The 18834-nt window shown below is 44.5% G+C and overlaps 7 non-coding genes and 3 pseudogenes across 7 annotated transcripts; all 10 read left to right on the forward strand.

Annotated features, from left to right (window-relative positions):
• The first annotated feature begins 553 nt into the window (after positions 1-553).
• LOC141183115 (U2 spliceosomal RNA) lies at positions 554-744 on the forward strand. Its single transcript, XR_012258123.1, has one exon. It is a non-coding gene; the product is annotated as a U2 spliceosomal RNA (small nuclear RNA).
• A 1108-nt stretch (positions 745-1852) lies between these two features.
• On the forward strand, positions 1853-2043 carry LOC141183116 (U2 spliceosomal RNA). Its single transcript, XR_012258124.1, has one exon. It is a non-coding gene; the product is annotated as a U2 spliceosomal RNA (small nuclear RNA).
• A 1118-nt stretch (positions 2044-3161) lies between these two features.
• Positions 3162-3352, forward strand: LOC141183147 (U2 spliceosomal RNA). Its single transcript, XR_012258152.1, has one exon. It is a non-coding gene; the product is annotated as a U2 spliceosomal RNA (small nuclear RNA).
• A 1115-nt stretch (positions 3353-4467) lies between these two features.
• LOC141183117 (U2 spliceosomal RNA) lies at positions 4468-4658 on the forward strand. The gene has a single exon (XR_012258125.1). It is a non-coding gene; the product is annotated as a U2 spliceosomal RNA (small nuclear RNA).
• A 1114-nt stretch (positions 4659-5772) lies between these two features.
• On the forward strand, positions 5773-5864 carry LOC141183544 (U2 spliceosomal RNA; annotated as a pseudogene).
• A 1674-nt stretch (positions 5865-7538) lies between these two features.
• Positions 7539-7724, forward strand: LOC141183472 (U2 spliceosomal RNA). The gene has a single exon (XR_012258409.1). It is a non-coding gene; the product is annotated as a U2 spliceosomal RNA (small nuclear RNA).
• Positions 7725-8839: 1115 nt separating this feature from the next.
• Positions 8840-9030, forward strand: LOC141183119 (U2 spliceosomal RNA). The gene has a single exon (XR_012258126.1). It is a non-coding gene; the product is annotated as a U2 spliceosomal RNA (small nuclear RNA).
• A 1114-nt stretch (positions 9031-10144) lies between these two features.
• Positions 10145-10335, forward strand: LOC141183120 (U2 spliceosomal RNA). Its single transcript, XR_012258127.1, has one exon. It is a non-coding gene; the product is annotated as a U2 spliceosomal RNA (small nuclear RNA).
• A 1115-nt stretch (positions 10336-11450) lies between these two features.
• LOC141183574 (U2 spliceosomal RNA) lies at positions 11451-11542 on the forward strand (annotated as a pseudogene).
• Positions 11543-12336: 794 nt separating this feature from the next.
• Positions 12337-12517, forward strand: LOC141183456 (U2 spliceosomal RNA; annotated as a pseudogene).
• The last annotated feature ends 6317 nt before the right edge of the window (positions 12518-18834 follow it).

The raw sequence follows: 18834 nt of genomic DNA on the forward strand, positions 1-18834 counted from the left end.
AAAAGTTTGGTTGATTAGTCTGTGGCATTCTGTTAAACTGTTGCTTATGGCGGTCTCTGTGAGCTTCTCAGCGACATTCAGCCAGCCAGGTATCCTGCCTGCAGTAGATGGAATGTGGCAATGGAACGCTGGCTGCGCGTGTCATAATAGGCTCTGAGCCTTTATATACCTGTGCACAGCAGCAGCCACCTTCAGTCTGCTGCTGGACAGCCAGCAGCAGCAGCAGCAGGAGAGGTATGTAATCAGGAGCCCTCCTGCTAAGGGTAGACAGCTGCTCGTTCCACCCCACCCCCCGCCTTAATTGGTTCTCCTCCCTTCCAACGGTGTTGAGGCGGGTGGGAACAGCAGGGGGTGAAGGTGCTGTGTTTAAAGAGGTGGAGTTATGCAGATCTAAAACGCGTGGATTGCAGCAGCAGCAAGCCGAAAAGTGCAGGCATGTAAGGGATCTAGAGGTTGACAACATGTCTTCTTAACGGGAGTCCAGGAGCTCATCTCCACAAATGGACTTTTCAGGATCCTTGGGTGGCTCCGTAGTTTGAAACCAATTCTGGTTATCGCTTCTCGGCCTTTTGGCTAAGATCAAGTGTAGTATCTGTTCTTATCAGTTTAATATCTGATACGTCCCCTATCTGGGGACCATATATTAAATGGATTTTTAGAACAGGGAGATGGAAAAAGAGCTTGCTCTGTCCACTCCACGCATTGACCTGGTATTGCAGTATCTCCAGGACCGGTGCACCCCTTCTTTAATGCAGTTTCTAAAATCAGAAAGAATTGAATTCAATGTTTTTTGTTCATTTTGCTTGTTTGTCGGATTTTGGGATGGACTCTTTGGCTTTGCTTTTCTTCTCCTCATTGGATTTTTCATGTTCAAAGTTGCAGAAGCCAGATTACAAGCTCATTTTGGTTCAACTTCAGCAACTGTGCATTGCATTGTCATGTAATGTGATGCAATGCTATCTTTCTAGCTCTCCCTTTTTACTTCCTTTTGGATAAACAGACATATTAGGCAAGCATTTTGGAGCTTTCACCTAAATAACTACAGGTGGTGAGATAAGCTGCACAATATAATTGACCTTTCAGTATATTGTTGCACACACACCATCTATTTAGCAAATGCCCTTGTTATCAACAGCAGCCTTTTAAACTCACCTGAGCTAACAGGTATGTGCGCTGTTACTCTGCTGCGCTTAAAATTTCTTTTTTGGTTTGCTACAATGCCTTTTCTGAAACGTTGTCTCCTTCTGCTGGAACACTGACTTCTTTCATTTAATGCCTGCAGACTATAAAAGAGAACCCAACCCAAAAAGTTTGGTTGATTAGTCTGTGGCATTCTGTTAAACTGTTGCTTATGGCGGTCTCTGTGAGCTTCTCAGCGACATTCAGCCAGCCAGGTATCCTGCCTGCAGTAGATGGAATGTGGCAATGGAACGCTGGCTGCGCGTGTCATAATAGGCTCTGAGCCTTTATATACCTGTGCACAGCAGCAGCCACCTTCAGTCTGCTGCTGGACAGCCAGCAGCAGCAGGAGAGGTATGTAATCAGGAGCCCTCCTGCTAAGGGTAGACAGCTGCTCGTTCCACCCCACCCCCCGCCTTAATTGGTTCTCCTCCCTTCCAATGGTGTTGAGGCGGGTGGGAACAGCAGGGGGTGAAGGTGCTGTGTTTAAAGAGGTGGAGTTATGCAGATCTAAAACGCGTGGATTGCAGCAGCAGCAAGCCGAAAAGTGCAGGCATGTAAGGGATCTAGAGGTTGACAACATGTCTTCTTAACGGGAGTCCAGGAGCTCATCTCCACAAATGGACTTTTCAGGATCCTTGGGTGGCTCCGTAGTTTGAAACCAATTCTGGTTATCGCTTCTCGGCCTTTTGGCTAAGATCAAGTGTAGTATCTGTTCTTATCAGTTTAATATCTGATACGTCCCCTATCTGGGGACCATATATTAAATGGATTTTTAGAACAGGGAGATGGAAAAAGAGCTTGCTCTGTCCACTCCACGCATTGACCTGGTATTGCAGTATCTCCAGGACCGGTGCACCCCTTCTTTAATGCAGTTTCTAAAATCAGAAAGAATTGAATTCAATGTTTTTTGTTCATTTTGCTTGTTTGTCGGATTTTGGGATGGACTCTTTGGCTTTGCTTTTCTTCTCCTCATTGGATTTTTCATGTTCAAAGTTGCAGAAGCCAGATTACAAGCTCATTTTGGTTCAACTTCAGCAACTGTGCATTGCATTGCCATGTAATGTGATGCAATGCTATCTTTCTAGCTCTCCCTTTTTACTTCCTTTTGGATAAACAGACATATTAGGCAAGCATTTTGGAGCTTTCACCTAAATAACTACAGGTGGTGAGATAAGCTGCACAATATAATTGACCTTTCAGTATATTGTTGCACACACACCATCTATTTAGCAAATGCCCTTGTTATCAACAGCAGCCTTTTAAACTCACCTGAGCTAACAGGTATGTGCGCTGGTTACTCTGCTGCGCTTAAAATTTCTTTTTTGGTTTGCTACAATGCCTTTTCTGAAACGTTGTCTCCCTCTGCTGGAACACTGACTTCTTTCATTTAATGCCTGCAGACTATAAAAGAGAACCCAACCCAAAAAGTTTGGTTGATTAGTCTGTGGCATTCTGTTAAACTGTTGCTTATGGCGGTCTCTGTGAGCTTCTCAGCGACATTCAGCCAGCCAGGTATCCTGCCTGCAGTAGATGGAATGTGGCAATGGAACGCTGGCTGCGCGTGTCATAATAGGCTCTGAGCCTTTATATACCTGTGCACAGCAGCAGCCACCTTCAGTCTGCTGCTGGACAGCCAGCAGCAGCAGCAGCAGCAGGAGAGGTATGTAATCAGGAGCCCTCCTGCTAAGGGTAGACAGCTGCTCGTTCCACCCCACCCCCCGCCTTAATTGGTTCTCCTCCCTTCCAACGGTGTTGAGGCGGGTGGGAACAGCAGGGGGTGAAGGTGCTGTGTTTAAAGAGGTGGAGTTATGCAGATCTAAAACGCGTGGATTGCAGCAGCAGCAAGCCGAAAAGTGCAGGCATGTAAGGGATCTAGAGGTTGACAACATGTCTTCTTAACGGGAGTCCAGGAGCTCATCTCCACAAATGGACTTTTCAGGATCCTTGGGTGGCTCCGTAGTTTGAAACCAATTCTGGTTATCGCTTCTCGGCCTTTTGGCTAAGATCAAGTGTAGTATCTGTTCTTATCAGTTTAATATCTGATACGTCCCCTATCTGGGGACCATATATTAAATGGATTTTTAGAACAGGGAGATGGAAAAAGAGCTTGCTCTGTCCACTCCACGCATTGACCTGGTATTGCAGTATATCCAGGACCGGTGCACCCCTTCTTTAATGCAGTTTCTAAAATCAGAAAGAATTGAATTCAATGTTTTTTGTTCATTTTGCTTGTTTGTCGGATTTTGGGATGGACTCTTTGGCTTTGCTTTTCTTCTCCTCATTGGATTTTTCATGTTCAAAGTTGCAGAAGCCAGATTACAAGCTCATTTTGGTTCAACTTCAGCAACTGTGCATTGCATTGCCATGTAATGTGATGCAATGCTATCTTTCTAGCTCTCCCTTTTTACTTCCTTTTGGATAAACAGACATATTAGGCAAGCATTTTGGAGCTTTCACCTAAATAACTACAGGTGGTGAGATAAGCTGCACAATATAATTGACCTTTCAGTATATTGTTGCACACACACCATCTATTTAGCAAATGCCCTTGTTATCAACAGCAGCCTTTTAAACTCACCTGAGCTAACAGGTATGTGCGCTGGTTACTCTGCTGCGCTTAAAATTTCTTTTTTGATTTGCTACAATGCCTTTTCTGAAACGTTGTCTCCTTCTGCTGGAACACTGACTTCTTTCATTTAATGCCTGCAGACTATAAAAGAGAACCCAACCCAAAAAGTTTGGTTGATTAGTCTGTGGCATTCTGTTAAACTGTTGCTTATGGCGGTCTCTGTGAGCTTCTCAGCGACATTCAGCCAGCCAGGTATCCTGCCTGCAGTAGATGGAATGTGGCAATGGAACGCTGGCTGCGCGTGTCATAATAGGCTCTGAGCCTTTATATACCTGTGCACAGCAGCAGCCACCTTTAGTCTGCTGCTGGACAGCCAGCAGCAGCAGCAGCAGGAGAGGTATGTAATCAGGAGCCCTCCTGCTAAGGGTAGACAGCTGCTCGTTCCACCCCACCCCCCGCCTTAATTGGTTCTCCTCCCTTCCAACGGTGTTGAGGCGGGTGGGAACAGCAGGGGGTGAAGGTGCTGTGTTTAAAGAGGTGGAGTTATGCAGATCTAAAACGCGTGGATTGCAGCAGCAGCAAGCCGAAAAGTGCAGGCATGTAAGGGATCTAGAGGTTGACAACATGTCTTCTTAATGGGAGTCCAGGAGCTCATCTCCACAAATGGACTTTTCAGGATCCTTGGGTGGCTCCGTAGTTTGAAACCAATTCTGGTTATCGCTTCTCGGCCTTTTGGCTAAGATCAAGTGTAGTATCTGTTCTTATCAGTTTAATATCTGATACGTCCCCTATCTGGGGACCATATATTAAATGGATTTTTAGAACAGGGAGATGGAAAAAGAGCTTGCTCTGTCCACTCCACGCATTGACCTGGTATTGCAGTATCTCCAGGACCGGTGCACCCCTTCTTTAATGCAGTTTCTAAAATCAGAAAGAATTGAATTCAATGTTTTTTGTTCATTTTGCTTGTTTGTCGGATTTTGGGATGGACTCTTTGGCTTTGCTTTTCTTCTCCTCATTGGATTTTTCATGTTCAAAGTTGCAGAAGCCAGATTACAAGCTCATTTTGGTTCAACTTCAGCAACTGTGCATTGCATTGCCATGTAATGTGATGCAATGCTATCTTTCTAGCTCTCCCTTTTTACTTCCTTTTGGATAAACAGACATATTAGGCAAGCATTTTGGAGCTTTCACCTAAATAACTACAGGTGGTGAGATAAGCTGCACAATATAATTGACCTTTCAGTATATTGTTGCACACACACCATCTATTTAGCAAATGCCCTTGTTATCAACAGCAGCCTTTTAAACTCACCTGAGCTAACAGGTATGTGCGCTGGTTACTCTGCTGCGCTTAAAATTTCTTTTTTGGTTTGCTACAATGCCTTTTCTGAAACGTTGTCTCCTTCTGCTGGAACACTGACTTCTTTCATTTAATGCCTGCAGACTATAAAAGAGAACCCAACCCAAAAAGTTTGGTTGATTAGTCTGTGGCATTCTGTTAAACTGTTGCTTATGGCGGTCTCTGTGAGCTTCTCAGCGACATTCAGCCACCAGGTATCCTGCCTGCAGTAGATGGAATGTGGCAATGGAACGCTGGCTGCGCGTGTCATAATAGGCTCTGAGCCTTTATATACCTGTGCACAGCAGCAGCCACCTTCAGTCTGCTGCTGGACAGCCAGCAGCAGCAGCAGCAGGAGAGGTATGTAATCAGGAGCCCTCCTGCTAAGGGTAGACAGCTGCTCGTTCCACCCCACCCCCCGCCTTAATTGGTTCTCCTCCCTTCCAACGGTGTTGAGGCGGGTGGGAACAGCAGGGGGTGAAGGTGCTGTGTTTAAAGAGGTGGAGTTATGCAGATCTAAAACGCGTGGATTGCAGCAGCAGCAAGCCGAAAAGTGCAGGCATGTAAGGGATCTAGAGGTTGACAACATGTCTTCTTAACGGGAGTCCAGGAGCTCATCTCCACAAATGGACTTTTCAGGATCCTTGGGTGGCTCCGTAGTTTGAAACCAATTCTGGTTATCGCTTCTCGGCCTTTTGGCTAAGATCAAGTGTAGTATCTTTCGAAAAGGCGGTTTTGGATGTTGGCCGCCCTAGTAGATTGATACATTATGCACACTGGGGTTTAGGCGCTTGTTAGTACGCCAGTTGGCTAATATAGTCATCTGGTGGAAAGCATGGCCCCCCAGGATCGACGCCATTGGGCCGGGGAAGATCGAAAGCCCGAAGTGTGAAGTGCCCCAGGAGTGGTGACCCTGGGGTGCCTTAACTCACTGGGATTGGGAACCCCACTTGAGTTTATGGCACATTTGCACTAGCACTTCAATATTTCTTTCTTCACACACACCCTTATTCCGGGCCTTCTGGCCTTAGGATGGGGAATTTTTCAATTCCCGGTCGAAGGTTCGGGCAGTATTATACTGTGAAACCTTCACTATTTATTTAATTTTTTTTTGTCACTGTGTGTCCACTTTTTCACGTGTGTCCACGTCCTTACTAGGATTTTGTCGGGATGCGGTTCCCTTACGGGTTCCTCTCTTGGCAGGTCTAGGGGGGGAGTGTGTGGCCATCAGGTTCCGCTCCCCCCTGAACCCCCCTGGCTCTCCTCTTTCGGGAGGAGAGCATTGTTGGCTCCCCTCTTCCGGGAGGGGAGCACAGTCTTTGGCTCCCAGTGCCTTGCTCGGGTGAGAACTCGGGCAGGTATTGGGGGTAAGATTGGGTCGCCTCTGGCTCCGGCTGGAGGTGGCTATTTGTCCCTGTTCCTCGCTGTGGCCTTCTGGCTCGGAGGGACGGGGAATGGTTTGGGGGACCCTTCTCCTTTTGGAGAGGGTTTTAAGAAGACCAGCATCCTAGTGCACTTTTTTTGTGGCACTTGTCACTTTTTTAAGCGCACTCGGGTTTTGTACACGAATTCGGGCTTTCAAAGGAAAAAAATCTTTCGAAAAGGCGGTTTTGGATGTTGGCCGCCCTAGTAGATTGATACATTATGCACACTGGGGTTTAGGCGCTTGTTAGTACGCCAGGTGGCTAATATAGTGATCTGGTGGAAAGCATGGCCCCCCAGGATCGACGCCATTGGGCCGGGGAAGATCGAAAGCCCGAAGTGTGAAGTGCCCCAGGAGTGGTGACCCTGGGGTGCCTTAACTCACTGGGATTGGGAACCCCACTTGAGTTTATGGCACATTTGCACTAGCACTTCAATATTTCTTTCTTCACACACACCCTTATTCCGGGCCTTCTGGCCTTAGGATGGGGAATTTTTCAATTCCCGGTCGAAGGTCCGGGCAGTATTATACTGTGAAACCTTCACTATTTATTTAATTTTTTTTTGTCACTGTGTGTCCACTTTTTCACGTGTGTCCACGTCCTTACTAGGATTTTGTCGGGATGCGGTTCCCTTACGGGTTCCTCTCTTGGCAGGTCTAGGGGGGGAGTGTGTGGCCATCAGGTTCCGCTCCCCCCTGAACCCCACTGGCTCTCCTCTTTCGGGAGGAGAGCGTTGTTGGCTCCCCTGTTCCGGGAGGGGAGCACAGTCTTTGGCTCCCAGTGCCTTGCTCGGGTGAGAACTCGGGCAGGTATTGGGGGTAAGATTGGGTCGCCTCTGGCTCCGGCTGGAGGTGGCTATTTGTCCCTGTTCCTCGCTGTGGCCTTCTGGCTCGGAGGGACGGGGAATGGTTTGGGGGACCCTTCTCCTTTTGGAGAGGGTTTCAAGAAGACCAGCATCCTAGTGCACTTTTTTTTGTGGCACTTGTCACTTTTTTAAGCGCACTCGGGTTTTGTACACGAATTCGGGCTTTCGATAAAAAAAAAAAAAAAAAAATCTGTTCTTATCAGTTTAATATCTGATACGTCCCCTATCTGGAGACCATATATTAAATGGATTTTTAGAACAGGGAGATGGAAAAAGAGCTTGCTCTGTCCACTCCACGCATTGACCTGGTATTGCAGTATCTCCAGGACCGGTGCACCCCTTCTTTAATGCAGTTTCTAAAATCAGAAAGAATTGAATTCAATGTTTTTTGTTCATTTTGCTTGTTTGTCGGATTTTGGGATGGACTCTTTGGCTTTGCTTTTCTTCTCCTCATTGGATTTTTCATGTTCAAAGTTGCAGAAGCCAGATTACAAGCTCATTTTGGTTCAACTTCAGCAACTGTGCATTGCATTGCCATGTAATGTGATGCAATGCTATCTTTCTAGCTCTCCCTTTTTACTTCCTTTTGGATAAGCAGACATATTAGGCAAGCATTTTGGAGCTTTCACCTAAATAACTACAGGTGGTGAGATAAGCTGCACAATATAATTGACCTTTCAGTATATTGTTGCACACACACCATCTATTTAGCAAATGCCCTTGTTATCAACAGCAGCCTTTTAAACTCACCTGAGCTAACAGGTATGTGCGCTGGTTACTCTGCTGCGCTTAAAATTTCTTTTTTGGTTTGCTACAATGCCTTTTCTGAAACGTTGTCTCCTTCTGCTGGAACACTGACTTCTTTCATTTAATGCCTGCAGACTATAAAAGAGAACCCAACCCAAAAAGTTTGGTTGATTAGTCTGTGGCATTCTGTTAAACTGTTGCTTATGGCCGTCTCTGTGAGCTTCTCAGCGACATTCAGCCAGCCAGGTATCCTGCCTGCAGTAGATGGAATGTGGCAATGGAACGCTGGCTGCGCGTGTCATAATAGGCTCTGAGCCTTTATATACCTGTGCACAGCAGCAGCCACCTTCAGTCTGCTGCTGGACAGCCAGCAGCAGCAGCAGCAGGAGAGGTATGTAATCAGGAGCCCTCCTGCTAAGGGTAGACAGCTGCTCGTTCCACCCCACCCCCCGCCTTAATTGGTTCTCCTCCCTTCCAACGGTGTTGAGGCGGGTGGGAACAGCAGGGGGTGAAGGTGCTGTGTTTAAAGAGGTGGAGTTATGCAGATCTAAAACGCGTGGATTGCAGCAGCAGCAAGCCGAAAAGTGCAGGCATGTAAGGGATCTAGAGGTTGACAACATGTCTTCTTAACGGGAGTCCAGGAGCTCATCTCCACAAATGGACTTTTCAGGATCCTTGGGTGGCTCCGTAGTTTGAAACCAATTCTGGTTATCGCTTCTCGGCCTTTTGGCTAAGATCAAGTGTAGTATCTGTTCTTATCAGTTTAATATCTGATACGTCCCCTATCTGGGGACCATATATTAAATGGATTTTTAGAACAGGGAGATGGAAAAAGAGCTTGCTCTGTCCACTCCACGCATTGACCTGGTATTGCAGTATCTCCAGGACCGGTGCACCCCTTCTTTAATGCAGTTTCTAAAATCAGAAAGAATTGAATTCAATGTTTTTTGTTCATTTTGCTTGTTTGTCGGATTTTGGGATGGACTCTTTGGCTTTGCTTTTCTTCTCCTCATTGGATTTTTCATGTTCAAAGTTGCAGAAGCCAGATTACAAGCTCATTTTGGTTCAACTTCAGCAACTGTGCATTGCATTGCCATGTAATGTGATGCAATGCTATCTTTCTAGCTCTCCCTTTTTACTTCCTTTTGGATAAACAGACATATTAGGCAAGCATTTTGGAGCTTTCACCTAAATAACTACAGGTGGTGAGATAAGCTGCACAATATAATTGACCTTTCAGTATATTGTTGCACACACACCATCTATTTAGCAAATGCCCTTGTTATCAACAGCAGCCTTTTAAACTCACCTGAGCTAACAGGTATGTGCGCTGGTTACTCTGCTGCGCTTAAAATTTCTTTTTGGTTTGCTACAATGCCTTTTCTGAAACGTTGTCTCCTTCTGCTGGAACACTGACTTCTTTCATTTAATGCCTGCAGACTATAAAAGAGAACCCAACCCAAAAAGTTTGGTTGATTAGTCTGTGGCATTCTGTTAAACTGTTGCTTATGGCGGTCTCTGTGAGCTTCTCAGCGACATTCAGCCAGCCAGGTATCCTGCCTGCAGTAGATGGAATGTGGCAATGGAACGCTGGCTGCGCGTGTCATAATAGGCTCTGAGCCTTTATATACCTGTGCACAGCAGCAGCCACCTTCAGTCTGCTGCTGGACAGCCAGCAGCAGCAGCAGCAGGAGAGGTATGTAATCAGGAGCCCTCCTGCTAAGGGTAGACAGCTGCTCGTTCCACCCCACCCCCCGCCTTAATTGGTTCTCCTCCCTTCCAACGGTGTTGAGGTGGGTGGGAACAGCAGGGGGTGAAGGTGCTGTGCTTAAAGAGGTGGAGTTATGCAGATCTAAAACGCGTGGATTGCAGCAGCAGCAAGCCGAAAAGTGCAGGCATGTAAGGGATCTAGAGGTTGACAACATGTCTTCTTAACGGGAGTCCAGGAGCTCATCTCCACAAATGGACTTTTCAGGATCCTTGGGTGGCTCCGTAGTTTGAAACCAATTCTGGTTATCGCTTCTCGGCCTTTTGGCTAAGATCAAGTGTAGTATCTGTTCTTATCAGTTTAATATCTGATACGTCCCCTATCTGGGGACCATATATTAAATGGATTTTTAGAACAGGGAGATGGAAAAAGAGCTTGCTCTGTCCACTCCACGCATTGACCTGGTATTGCAGTATCTCCAGGACCGGTGCACCCCTTCTTTAATGCAGTTTCTAAAATCAGAAAGAATTGAATTCAATGTTTTTTGTTCATTTTGCTTGTTTGTCGGATTTTGGGATGGACTCTTTGGCTTTGCTTTTCTTCTCCTCATTGGATTTTTCATGTTCAAAGTTGCAGAAGCCAGATTACAAGCTCATTTTGGTTCAACTTCAGCAACTGTGCATTGCATTGCCATGTAATGTGATGCAATGCTGTCTTTCTAGCTCTCCCTTTTTACTTCCTTTTGGATAAACAGACATATTAGGCAAGCATTTTGGAGCTTTCACCTAAATAACTACAGGTGGTGAGATAAGCTGCACAATATAATTGACCTTTCAGTATATTGTTGCACACACACCATCTATTTAGCAAATGCCCTTGTTATCAACAGCAGCCTTTTAAACTCACCTGAGCTAACAGGTATGTGCGCTGGTTACTCTGCTGCGCTTAAAATTTCTTTTTTGGTTTGCTACAATGCCTTTTCTGAAACGTTGTCTCCTTCTGCTGGAACACTGACTTCTTTCATTTAATGCCTGCAGACTATAAAAGAGAACCCAACCCAAAAAGTTTGGTTGATTAGTCTGTGGCATTCTGTTAAACTGTTGCTTATGGCGGTCTCTGTGAGCTTCTCAGCGACATTCAGCCAGCCAGGTATCCTGCCTGCAGTAGATGGAATGTGGCAATGGAACGCTGGCTGCGCATGTCATAATAGGCTCTGAGCCTTTATATACCTGTGCACAGCAGCAGCCACCTTCAGTCTGCTGCTGGACAGCCAGCAGCAGCAGCAGCAGGAGAGGTATGTAATCAGGAGCCCTCCTGCTAAGGGTAGACAGCTGCTCGTTCCACCCCACCCCCCGCCTTAATTGGTTCTCCTCCCTTCCAACGGTGTTGAGGCGGGTGGGAACAGCAGGGGGTGAAGGTGCTGTGTTTAAAGAGGTGGAGTTATGCAGATCTAAAACGCGTGGATTGCAGCAGCAGCAAGCCGAAAAGTGCAGGCATGTAAGGGATCTAGAGGTTGACAACATGTCTTCTTAACGGGAGTCCAGGAGCTCATCTCCACAAATGGACTTTTCAGGATCCTTGGGTGGCTCCGTAGTTTGAAACCAATTCTGGTTATCGCTTCTCGGCCTTTTGGCTAAGATCAAGTGTAGTATCTTTCGAAAAGGCGGTTTTGGATGTTGGCCGCCCTAGTAGATTGATACATTATGCACACTGGGGTTTAGGCGCTTGTTAGTACGCCAGGTGGCTAATATAGTCATCTGGTGGAAAGCATGGCCCCCCAGGATCGACGCCATTGGGCCGGGGAAGATCGAAAGCCCGAAGTGTGAAGTGCCCCAGGAGTGGTGACCCTGGGGTGCCTTAACTCACTGGGATTGGGAACCCCACTTGAGTTTATGGCACATTTGCACAAGCACTTCAAATTTTCTTTCTTCGCACACACCCTTATTCCGGGCCTTCTGGCCTTAGGATGGGGAATTTTTCAATTCCCGGTCGAAGGTCCGGGCAGTATTATACTGTGAAACCTTCACTATTTATTTAATTTCTTTGTCACTGTGTGTCCACTTATTCACGTGTGTCACGTCCTACTAGGATTTTGTCGGGATGCGGTTCCCTTACGGGTTCCTCTCTTGGCAGGTCTAGGGGGGGAGTGTGTGGCCATCAGGTTCCGCTCCCCCCTGAACCCCCCTGGCTCTCCTCTTTCGGGAGGAGAGCGTTGTTGGCTCCCCTCTTCCGGGAGGGGAGCACAGTCTTTGGCTCCCAGTGCCTTGCTCGGGTGAGAACTCGGGCAGGTGCTGGGGGTAAGATTGGGTCGCCTCTGGCTTCGGCTGGAGGTGGCTTTTTGTCCCTGTTCCTCGCTGTGGCCTTTTGGCTCGGAGGGACGGGGAATGGTTTGGGGGACCCTTCTCCTTTTGGAGAGGGTTTCAAGAAGACCAGCATCCTAGTGCACTTTTTTTGTGGCACTTGTCACTTTTTTAAGCGCACTCGGGTTTTGTACACGAATTCGGGCTTTCAAAAAAAAAAAAAAAAATCTGTTCTTATCAGTTTAATATCTGATACGTCCCCTATCTGGGGACCATACATTAAATGGATTTTTAGAACAGGGAGATGGAAAAAGAGCTTGCTCTGTCCACTCCACGCATTGACCTGGTATTGCAGTATCTCCAGGACCGGTGCACCCCTTCTTTAATGCAGTTTCTAAAATCAGAAAGAATTGAATTCAATGTTTTTTGTTCATTTTGCTTGTTTGTCGGATTTTGGGATGGACTCTTTGGCTTTGCTTTTCTTCTCCTCATTGAATTTTTCATGTTCAAAGTTGCAGAAGCCAGATTACAAGCTCATTTTGGTTCAACTTCAGCAACTGTGCATTGCATTGCCATGTAATGTGATGCAATGCTATCTTTCTAGCTCTCCCTTTTTACTTCCTTTTGGATAAACAGACATATTAGGCAAGCATTTTGGAGCTTTCACCTAAATAACTACAGGTGGTGAGATAAGCTGCACAATATAATTGACCTTTCAGTATATTGTTGCACACACACCATCTATTTAGCAAATGCCCTTGTTATCAACAGCAGCCTTTTAAACTCACCTGAGCTAACAGGTATGTGCGCTGGTTACTCTGCTGCGCTTAAAATTTCTTTTTTGGTTTGCTACAATGCCTTTTCTGAAACGTTGTCTCCTTCTGCTGGAACACTGACTTCTTTCATTTAATGCCTGCAGACTATAAAAGAGAACCCAACCCAAAAAGTTTGGTTGATTAGTCTGTGGCATTCTGTTAAACTGTTGCTTATGGCGGTCTCTGTGAGCTTCTCAGCGACATTCAGCCAGCCAGGTATCCTGCCTGCAGTAGATGGAATGTGGCAATGGAACGCTGGCTGCGCGTGTCATAATAGGCTCTGAGCCTTTATATACCTGTGCACAGCAGCAGCCACCTTCAGTCTGCTGCTGGACAGCCAGCAGCAGCAGCAGGAGAGGTATGTAATCAGGAGCCCTCCTGCTAAGGGTAGACAGCTGCTCGTTCCACCCCACCCCCCGCCTTAATTGGTTCTCCTCCCTTCCAACGGTGTTGAGGCGGGTGGGAACAGCAGGGGGTGAAGGTGCTGTGTTTAAAGAGGTGGAGTTATGCAGATCTAAAACGCGTGGATTGCAGCAGCAGCAAGCCGAAAAGTGCAGGCATGTAAGGGATCTAGAGGTTGACAACATGTCTTCTTAACGGGAGTCCAGGAGCTCATCTCCACAAATGGACTTTTCAGGATCCTTGGGTGGCTCCGTAGTTTGAAACCAATTCTGGTTATCGCTTCTCGGCCTTTTGGCTACGATCAAGTGCTTTATTGCAGGAGATTGTGGTTGAAGGGCACTCGGGTACCCCTCTCCTTGGCCTGGCAGGATCGTCCACTTTGGTGGACTTAACCTGCTTGCTGCTATTAGGGAGAGGGCTTAGTCCCAGGGTAACGAGTTGCGATCCCCCAGCTTCCAGGTGTTTTTCGCTGCAAGAACACTGGGAGCGCAGATTGCAAGCGGCTGCAATTTGCAACCTTGTTGCGTTTTTCCATGGAGGTTGACCCTAACCTCGTGCCTCTTTATGCGAGGCTAAAAAACTCTATCCGAGTTCACTTCACGGCGGGTGGCTCGGATATGAGGAAATTAGGGTATGTAGTCCAGGACGTGCTCAGGAACCTTCTTGGCGTACAAAGGAATGAAATTCTCTCCATCCAGGATTATCCCAGAAGAGGTGACTATGACATCACATTCACCGGAGAAGGTATTTTTAGAGATGTACTAGAAAAGTTAAAAAAAGTTGAAAATAGTCCTGTTTTGAAAGGGACACAAATTGTTGAGCACGTCCTGGATGAGGTAAGACTGGTTATTGTAAAAATATTTTCGCCCTTTGTTTCTGCTCCAGAAGTAATGTCATTTCTAGCAATTTATTTTAAAAGTGTTAAATGTATTGGGAAGATATTAAACGAATATAACATATGGACATCTAAGTGGAAATTCCTTGTGAAGTGTACAAGAGATCCAAATACACCAGGTGGTATACGGCTCCCCCCTGCCCGTTTCAAAATTGGGCAAACAAATGGGGATTTCTTCTTTTCTGGGATGCCAGTATATTGCAGAAATTGTGGGCGCTATGGTCATTCAAAAGAAAACTGTCATGTATCATGTAGAAATTGTGCTAGTGAAGAACATGAGACAAAAGAATGCCCTAAGGAAAAGAAATGCAGTTTTTGCCAGACTCCAGGTCACTTTTATTTTTCTTGCCCTCACAGATTTCGGGAAGATGAGCAAAAGGGGAAGTCCAAGACGTCCGACCAAGGACCAAAAGATCAGACCACCCCTCAGGAGGAGGAACAACAACCTGGAGCCTCTGGAGACAATAAGGGCGTACCAAATAGTGAAGTGTCTCCAGAGTCTATGACAGGTAAAATACCAAATCCCAAAACCTGGCTGCAGGACCTGCGGGAGTCCAAAAGGAGGGCTGAGAAGGAGCAGAAGGGCACTACTGGTAAAGTCAAAAGGGACCGGCAAAAGGCCGACACAGAAGCCCATGCCCAGTCTGGGTCTCCTAGTGCTGAGGGCGCTGAGTGGATAAAGGTGGGTCCTAAGAAAAAGAAAAAGGGTGGTTCGGAGGAGGCAGCAGGAGGTGAACAGATGGACACTTCTCCAGAAGGGGACGTGGACGCTGGACCCTCAGGGGTTTCGGCCTCCGCTGCTACAGGTGGGGACCGGGATCTTGCTGCCTCTGAAGAGTCAGAGGCTCTGCCTTGTGCGCAACCTCCTCCTATAGGACGACCTTCTACAGGTCAAACAGGGGCGGCGGAACCCCTCGGGGACCCACCTGATGAGGAACTGCATGGCCAGCCAATGGAGACCCAGCGGGTTCTGCCAGCCAGCCCTCCGAGCTATGCCAGTGTAGCGTCGGGTTTATATAAATGTGGTAATCTTTCCTCCTCCACGGAGACTCTCGTGACGATACTATCAGATGAGGAGGGAGGCGCAAGCCCAGTGGTCTGATCAGGTTCATCGGACAGGTAAATCCGTTGCTCTTACTTACCTAAGTAAAATTTCTACATTTTCTAATGATGGCTGAACTCAAAGGTATTTCCCTCAACGTGAGAGGCATAAAATCTAACACGAGAAGAACTGCTCTTTTTAATTTTTTTACGTGTTTTACTGCATCTGTATTTTTTCTGCAAGAATGTAATATCCCACATGAAATGTCATATCAAAAATATAAAGATGAGTGGAAGTGTGGGCCATCTGTCTGGTCCGGATCGAATGCTGCAGGATCAGCGGGTGTAGCCATACTTTTTAAAGGGAACGTTTTAATTGATTTTATTCAGGAAATTTTACCAGGTCGTATTTTATTAGTGAAAGCTTTTATTGATGGTATTAGATGGCAGTTTTTAAATTTTTATGGATCCCCAGAGAAAAATGAAAGAGCCGAAATGCTTGATCTTTTACCATTATTTATTAATAACTCTGAACCTTTTATCTTAGCAGGGGATTTTAATTGTGTTTTAAAAGGTGAAAACCGGCGCTCCAGCTCTGTAAGCAGGAACTACGATAAAACCTCAGGTATGCTACATGATATAGTCAAAGATGCTAAATTGATAGACATATATAAAGAGTGTCATAGTGACAGCCCAGAGGACGCCGGTTTCACTTGGAGCAATGCTAATTGTAGCTCTAGGATTGATTTTATTTTTGGTTCAGATAAAACAATACCTGCCAAATGTGAAGTTTTAACTAATATATTTTCAGACCATAAACTTTTATCCTTTACCATAAAAGTAAATGACAACAAAAAATGTGGTAAGAAAAGCTGGAAAATGAACGTATCCCTTTTAACCGACCCGCAGATTTTATCAGATTTTATTGAGTTTTATAGGAAATGTAGAAAAGGGAAAAAAACAAATGAGACTATGAGTGTATGGTGGGATAGAATGAAAGTAAAAATAAAAGATTTTTTTATTAAAAAGAGTATATGTAGAGCCAAAGAAAAATATGAAGAATATAGAATTTTAAATACCCGCCTACAAACATTATTTAAGCTCAGAGACAATGGGATAGATGTACAAGTTGATATTTCAAACTTAAAAGAAGAGATTTCAAAATGGCTAGAACAAAAAGGAAAAGAGATAATTTTTCGTTCTAGAGTACAACATATAGAAGAAAATGAAAAGTGTTCCAGATATTTTTTTAGGAAAAATAAAAAAGAAAAAGTGATAATTGACCATATAGATGGTGAGAATAATATTAAAAATATGCTGGGTAAAGTTGAGGTTTTTTTTTCTAATCTTTTTAATGGAAAAAATATAGATAATAAATTAATGGATGAGTCGCTGCAAGGACTAACAGCTGTTTTAGATCCCGCATCCCAAGAGTTTTTATCCCAAGTTTTAACGGAACAAGAAGTGTTAAAAACTATTAAAAGTTTTAAAACTGGAAAGGTCCCTGGTCCTGATGGCATCCCAATAGAATTTTATGTATGTTTTTATGATATTTTAAAAGATGATTTGTTTTATTTGTTTACTGAGGTTTTTAATAATAAGGTTTTATTAAATTCCTGGAAGAAAGGTGAAGTCTCCCTCCTATACAAAAAAGGCGATAAATCAAAATTAGAAAACTGGAGACCAATAACACTTTTAAATTGTGACTATAAAATAATGGCTAAAATTTGTGCAAATCGTCTAAAAGAAGTCATCAGCAAAGTTATTCATTCTAATCAAGTGTGTGGGGTGCCGGGACGCAGTATATGGGACAATCTGAATTTAGTGAAAGACTGTATTGAGGATGTAAAAGACAGAAAGGGGAAAATGGCGATTTTATCTATTGATTTTGAAAAAGCATTTGACCGTGTCTCACACTTTTATCTTTTTAAAGTTTTAGAGAAAATGGGCATACCAGAAGGGTTTTTACTATCGCTTAAAGCATTTTACAAGGATTGTACAAGTAAGATTTTAGTGAATGGTTTTAAGACGCAAGAGGTATTTTTACGGTCAGGGGTGAAACAGGGATGCCCTCTGTCCCCCCTACTGTTTATCTGTGCACTGGAACCAATGTTATGTGCAATACGCCAAAATAAACAGATATGCGGTGTCCCTCTGCCTGGAAGCGGTGGTTTGGAGGCCAAGGTTGTAGGCTACATGGATGACGTGGCGGTCTTGTGTACAGATGCACCATCACTTACGGCCACTCTCCATCAAGTGCAATCCTTTTGTCTAGCTTCTGGTTTTAAAATCAATTTTAATAAGTGTAACATTTTAAGTGTTGGGGGGATGATTTTACGTGATGTACCAATTAATGTCTCCGAATCCATTTCCATTTTAGGTATATCATTCACTGAAAATAATGATGGTTATAATAGTTGGGAAACAGTTACACAGAAAGTAAATACGAAAATATGTATGTGGAACATGAGGAGACTTACAATGGAGGGTAAAGTATTGGTTTTAAAGATGGTGATTTTACCTCTTTTATTGTATCTTAGCATGGTTTTCCCCCCGCCTGTTAATGTTTTAAAAAAGATAACCAAAACCTGTTTTACCTTCTTTTGGAACTCAAAAATGGAAAAGCTGAAAAGAGAAATCGTGATGAAATCAAAAGTAAAAGGTGGTAAAGATTTTCCAGATTTTAATAGGTTTCTTTTAATCCATCTGTTCGTTTACTGTTTTAATGCCCTTTTTAAGAATCATTATTGGTCCTTTTTTATGCGTTTTAATACAGGATTTTTTATGAGAAAGTTTGGATGGTATGAAGTTAATATATCTGTGCCCCATGCTTTTAATTTGTCGACGCATTATGAGATTTTAAGGAAAATAGTGTCCGATTTTAATTTAGGGACTAAGAAAATAGAGGAATTAAGAAATAGTAAGAAACTAATTAAAGAAATACGAAAAAGTGAGGAAATATGTAATGTTGACAGATATGATGATGACAAATCTATGTCTATCTGGAAAATGATTAACGTTTTTTATCTTTTTAATGAACAGAGAGATCTGGCTTGGAGTTGCATGCACCGCTGTCTTCCTTGCCGGGCATTCCAATACAGAAGAGGATTTGTGAGGTCTGCCATCTGCCCAAGAGCCGGATGCCAAGAAGAGGAAACAGTGGAACATCTATTATGGACATGTAATTTTGCAAAGGATTTCTGGAGAAGACTGCTCCCCCTACTGGAAAGGGTGGCAGACCTCAAGGACTTTACATATAAAACTGTGCTATACGGACTTATGGAATGCCCCACAATGGACCAGTACACAATGGCTTGGAAGACAGTGAACTGCGCCAAGTCATCTCTCTGGAAAGCGCGCAACATTGCTATTTTTAAACAAGATGTTTTATCAGTGAATGATGTTTTAAGTTTATGTTTATGTGAAATGTATACTTATTATTTAATTGACAAAAAGAAGAATGTACATATTTCCAAAAAATGGCTTGTTGACCAATGGAACCTAATTATTTAAAATCTTTGTATTTTTTTGTTTTGTAAATTTC

The sequence above is a fragment of the Phyllobates terribilis genome, unplaced genomic scaffold (assembly GCF_046119375.1).
Source record: "Phyllobates terribilis strain yellow unplaced genomic scaffold, ASM4611937v1 Scaffold_38__1_contigs__length_12584779, whole genome shotgun sequence".
Classification (NCBI taxonomy): Eukaryota; Metazoa; Chordata; class Amphibia; order Anura; family Dendrobatidae; genus Phyllobates; species Phyllobates terribilis.